General features: G+C 50.6%; 1 non-coding gene and 1 pseudogene across 1 annotated transcript; one reads left to right on the forward strand and one right to left on the reverse strand.

Annotated features, from left to right (window-relative positions):
- Positions 1 to 1,158: 1,158 nt before the first annotated feature.
- LOC129180650 (U2 spliceosomal RNA) lies at positions 1,159 to 1,363 on the forward strand (annotated as a pseudogene).
- Positions 1,364 to 3,342: 1,979 nt separating this feature from the next.
- LOC129180593 (U1 spliceosomal RNA) lies at positions 3,343 to 3,506 on the reverse strand. The gene has a single exon (XR_008570221.1). It is a non-coding gene; the product is annotated as a U1 spliceosomal RNA (small nuclear RNA).
- Positions 3,507 to 6,000: the final 2,494 nt, after the last annotated feature.

Genomic DNA, 6,000 nt, shown 5'->3' on the forward strand with positions numbered 1-6,000 from the left:
CCTACACCTGATGAGTGCGATGAGCCCATCCAGTAATCCCAAAACAAAAGCGCTGGCACGATACTGGATGGGCTCCTACTTAAGACGGCTCAAACTGATCCCCTTAGATCAAACTGTACCTGTTTCCTTTAATTTACCACCAGCATATGCTTTTATAAGGACCTTTTTAAGACATTTTAATCTGGAAAAAGAAACTTTTGACGTTTTAAAAAATCATCGCTCTGTCGTTTCTGTTGTGCAGGAGCGGGATCCAGTGAGTCCAGTGCGCGGGCTCGCACTTGGCGAGCCCACAGATGTTTGGCGCAACGTCAACCACCCGGCTCTCCCAAACAGACTCCGGGACCTGGCATGGATGGTGGCCCACGAGGTCCTCCCAGTCAGGTCCGTTATGCACTCCCGAGGAATGGCAGCAAACTCAACTTGTCCCCGACCGGGTTGTGGCGCCCCTGAGACGGTGAGGCATCTCCTCTGGGAGTGCAGTGCTGCCAGAGACCTGTGGGCGACAGCCGGCGACCTAAATTTCCCGGACTTGCCAGCAAGGGAGGTCCTAAACGCACAGCTCGTGCTCTATGGGGCGAGCCACCAGAAGTTAAACTGCAAGGAGTTTGAAAAGCAGTGGCTCGCCCTCGCCGCCATCAAAGACGCCATCTGGACCTCCCGCAACTTGCTGGTAAGGAGGCACAGACAGACCCCCCCCGTGGCTGTGATCCGAATGGCTGCAGCGACTCTGACAGCTGCAAGCGGCGGGCCAAGGACACAGTCACAAAGAAGAGTCGTCTGTGCCCACCCGGAGGTGGCACCCGGAGCTTCACAGCAAAGGTCTCGGCAGCGACGGCCTGGCTCTCCGGGAGAGGAAGGAGGGAGAAATGAAGAAGGATGAGGGCCTCGGGACGTCCTGGCAGCGTCCTGGAGAATTACTGTCTGGGAGAGTGGGGTGAACTCACTATTGATCAGGACTCACTGCACTCCTGTGCAACAGACGACACTGAAGCTTATTATGACTTTTTAAAATGGTCTGTACAAATTTTACACATTTTGCTGCCTGCAACACTTTTAATTTTACAGAATTTTTACTGATTTTATTTTTACTTAAATTATTGGTGTTGTAAATAATTGAATTTTAAAAGGCATCTTTAAAAAAATGTTTTGAAATGTAGTAAATTTTTTGTAACAGTGACAATAAACACGTTAAAAAAAAAAAAAAAAAAAATCTGTTCTTATCAGTTTAATATCTGATATGTCTCCTATCTGGGGACCAAATATTAAATTGCTTTTTGGGACAGGGAGCTGAGCTCGGGGCTTGCGCCGTCCGCTCCACGCATCGACCTGGTATTGCAGTATCTCCGGGAGCGGTGCACTTCTCCTTCTCATGTTGACAGCAAAGGCAGCTTCACGCAGGTCGTTTGACAGCATCCGGCATGTTTTGCCCGATACCGTGCGATGCTCACCAAAGACCAATGAAAGTGTTTACGTTTGGTGCCACCCGAGCAGGTGGCGGTACGCTGTGGAAAATATGCCCTGCGACAGTGTCTGCGCCCTCCGTGGACCCTCTTTGCCTTCCCAGCAGCATCAACACCTTACAAAGGGAGCACAATGCATAAAGCAGCGTGTTCTCCGGCCATGCCTCCTGCACTCTTCCACCGGCTCCTGATACTCGGGTCTCTTGCGCACTTCCCAGGGGCCAGCGGGTGTCGCAGTGATCGACAGCTGGGTGGAATCTGACAAAATGGTCTCGTCTGGTGGAAGCCTTCCGAGTTTCCTCGACAAACCAACCAAGTAAGGGACCGCGGCTTTCCGCCCTCTGTTTTGCTTCTCGCGGTCAGGTGTCGTGGCCCTTCCTTTGCTGGATTTGACATAGAGCCACTTTGGGATAGCCACAGGTGGTTAGAGCCTGTAAAATGCGTGTCTGCTCCTTCGGTTAGGGCTATTTTCTGCTCTGTTGTTTGCGGCTCTGACAGCTCCTAGCTTGGGTTCCAGTGTGCGAAGGCGGTACAAGTGTAGGAACGGGCCAGCGCGGGTAGGTTTACCGTAGACCTCAATGTTGAGGCTTCCATCCATCCCCGGCCGCACTTCACAGTCCGAAGATTGGCAAACCCGCGTGTCATCCACACATCGGAAGCAGTGGCTGTCTTTAGTTCCTGTGCAGGATCCCCGTAGTTTTCTTTCCACGTCTTCCATGTACACGATAGCCACAATGGCTGAGAGCGGTGAGCCCACGGCAGAGCCATGTCTTGGCCTGTAGAAACACATACGGAATTGCAAGCATGTGCCCTTAAGGCACATTTGCAGGAAATCATATACTTGCTCTGGAGTGAGGTTGCTTGTGTCTTGGAGGCTGGAGTGCTACTGTTGCCCTTCTTCTGCCAGTGTCTATTGCTGCAGTGGTGGAGATAGGTGTAAACGGGGAGGTGATGTCGACTCATACCAGGGTCTCTTCCGGAGATAACCTGAGGGTCTGAATCTCATTAGTGAAGTCTGTGGAACTGTGGACATGGGGTGGGGTACTGCCAAGCAGTGGGGCCAGAATGGTGGCTGGGTATTTGGCAATACTGACCGTGGAAGAGTCGAATCTGCTGGCAACAGGCCTGAGTGGACCTCCCGCCTTGTGAATTTTGGGCAGTCCGTAAATGCAAGGTGTGACTTCTCCGGGATGCAGGCGGTAGGTAGCACGTGTGACACTCTACACCGTCCTCTTTTTTCCCGGCCTCTGAAGACATTCCGTGATCTTCTTGTATTCACCGGTGGGATTGCTCTTCGGTCGTTCGTGTTCAGTGTCGTCACCGAGCAGAGCCGTTAGGTTGGCCTTGCGAGCTGCGGTTTTGAGGATGACTCTGCATCTTCCCTTGTCTCCTGGTAAGCTCGCCGTGTCATGGTTCTTCTTCAAGGGTCTCGCTGCTTTCCTTACTTTCCTTCCTTCCTCCAAGACAGGAAGATCGGAAGCAGTTACCATGGCGCTGGGAAGGCTGCTGACGAGAACGACAGCAATTTGATCTGCTTCGGCTTCAGGTCGATGGTTGTTTCCGACGACCGAATTGGTTGCTGTGTTGAGGTCCACTGTGGGGAGCGGTTCCGGTGTGCCGGTAAAGTTGAGTTCACTTGGCCGACACAGCTTTCTCTGTCCGGGTGAGAATGCTACTGGAGAAATTCTTATTTCACTTTTCCCGCCTGAGTGCAGGCGAGCCTTATTGCTGGGTGGTTGTCATCCGTGGTCGTACAGACCTTCCCAGTAGGCGTTGGAAGTTCTGGGCTCGTCATTCCCCGCTCTTGCGCAAACGGGGATGTGGCCGCAAGCCCAGAAGCTTTGCGCAAGACTGCACCTGCAAGTTGTTTTAAACACGCCATCAGGGGAGAGCGCGAACGCAGTCCCCCACTATCACAAATTATGCAGTCGAGATTCCCACATTTGGGGAATTCGCAGGGGTCAGCTCAACCCATGTGCAATGGCTGAGCCTCGCCCTGGGTGAACCACCTTCTTGATCGTGGTATCTCCCCTGCCAGGTAAGTATGAGTTGGACGAGTCTCACTCAGACGAGACTCTCACACACGCAGCATGCTAAGTGGTGGTGTCATCGGCTGCTTCACAACAAACACACGCACTGGACCTGTGTCCAAGTTCAGCATCTGCCCTTGCGCTCGACGGACGCCACACGTTCGGAGGCACCTCCTACAGCCACGACCGGCCTTGTGATTTTGGACGCTCTGGCCTTCTGGACACTTCCCGGTGGCGTCTCGCCTTCACATCTTTCCCCTGACGCCGCCGTCTCTGCGGTCCAAATGTCAGAAAGTAGAGCAAAAGTGAAGGGCAACAGACAAAGGAAATGTGACATTGTTGTTACCAGAGTTGTTACTTCATTAGCCAGAAGTTTGAGTGCCGCAGCTAGTTTCCACGCAATCTTCTGACGCCGGAGCAATGCATTATGGGAATGCGTTCTGTATTATGCCGCGTCGGCGCTCTCCCGCGATCACATGCACAAGCCAAATGACACTGAAATACTTTTGTAGTTGCTCATACTGGCGATAGGATTAATAAGGACAGTACTCTCGTTATGTCAAAGAGTGAGGCTGTGTTGCACATTCCACTCTTGTGGCTTCATGCTGAGCAAAGACAGCGACAGCAAGTGGCATAGTCCAGTTGCTGCAGGCATTCCACGGGGAGACTGGAGTACTGAGTCCACGTCACTGTTTCAAACATATTCACATTGGACTGTGGCCTCCATTGTGTGCTTACCGAGGACTATTCTGATGTGGCTGAGTAAAATCAGTTTATTGCCGCTTCATGCATAGACCGACGTGCACCGCATGAGCTTCAATAACGAATGGGTCACGAAACACTGGTTTCATATTATGGCTGCAAAACAACACAGGTGCATCTTTTTATTGTTTACAATGTGCGCGCGGGGTTGTCGTTTGGCATCAAAAGTCTTTGGTTCGTTATCTTTCGTGCTTCCAAATAAGTCTCGGAAACGATAGCTCAATTTCAACAGTTGAATGCACCAGGAAGAATGATACACAGCTGCGGGGACTCGTCTTCTAAGCGGGTGCAGGAGCAAGTCCGAGGCACTTCTGGTCAGACGTCTTTTACCTAGCTTTTACCTCCTGTCCTATGCCTCTATGTGTGCCCCGGTGGTCTTAGCTGCTTGGAGCCGCTCGATAATGAGTGTGCAAAAGGGTGTGGAAAAGAAAAGCCAAGGCCGAGTGAAAAGATACAGCGAGTCCACAAGTCTGCTCCGGTCACACTATCTAACATGTGCCAAGAGAGGCGCCTATATGTAACTACATCTAACAGCGTGTTGACGTTTGAGGTCGTCGTGAGTCAGTGTGTGCAACCGGGACTTTAGCTTGTTTTGTCAGAAATGACATGCTCCCCTCTGAGCTTTCAATGCTATCGCTTCTCGGCCTTTTGGCTAAGACTGCGGTCACCTCCTACGGGTGGGGAATTGTATGCTTTTGTGGCATAGGATTCTGCCAGTCATTGGGAGGATATTCTTGGCACTTTACAGTGCATTATAACTTTATTGTTTTCACAGCAACTAAAGGTAAGTAAATTTTTTCTAATTGGTTTTTAGTTATTTATCTGTTGTTTTAATTGTATTTATTGCATACTTTTTTCATTTTAGCTGGTGGTGCCTCCATCATGTCGGCTAGCCATGCCGGTATGCGGAGGCACCACAGCGTGCGTTTTACACTCAAGCAAGTGGATGGTGAAGAAGTTGGAATGTCCAGACTGGACTTTTCCCGGAAAATCATCCAACAGACCCTGAAATTCAAACCGGAAGATCTGAATTGCATTTTCACACTGCCTTTTCACAAAGGCTTTGATGTAAGTTTTCAGTCTGCTGCAACTCTGAGAGATTTTTGGCAAAGGTATGAGGATGCTAAACCCCAGTTGTCTGTGTTCAATGTGGAAAAACTGACTGACAATGCTGCTAAAACTGTTATTGTCCGAATGTTTAATGAGACAGTGACCGCAGACGACATTTGTTTTTGGCTGGGAAGATATTGCACGGTTAAAGGCCAGGCTATGAAGGTGAGAGACGAAGACGGCATCTGGAATTGTGCCTGGAGGGTCCCCATCCAACAATGGCAGGACCCTCAGGGCTTCCAGGGCCTGAAACATCTCCCACCGATGATAGTTCTGGGAGAAAACCGAGGCTACATACACTACCAGGGTCAGCCCAAGCTCTGCCGCAAGTGTGGAGAGCACGGGCACCTGGCAGAGGCATGTCAGCAGACTGTGTGTCGAAAATGTAGAGAAATTGGTCACACTTTTGAACAATGTACCAATGGCAGAAGGTGCAACCTCTGTGGAGATTCAAATCATCTCTTCAGAGACTGCCCAAAATCATTTGCCAACAAGCTGAAGGCTGGGAAAGGAAAACAAAATGAGGAAATAGGAGAGGAAAATGTGAGGGCCCAAAAGGCCTCTGAAACTGTTGAAAATTCAAATCTCCCGCCAAAACCTGTGATTGGAGGAGAGGAATCAGGTGAGGCGGGAGAGAG

Source organism: Dunckerocampus dactyliophorus, chromosome 4 (assembly GCF_027744805.1).
Source record: "Dunckerocampus dactyliophorus isolate RoL2022-P2 chromosome 4, RoL_Ddac_1.1, whole genome shotgun sequence".
Taxonomy (NCBI): Eukaryota; Metazoa; Chordata; class Actinopteri; order Syngnathiformes; family Syngnathidae; genus Dunckerocampus; species Dunckerocampus dactyliophorus.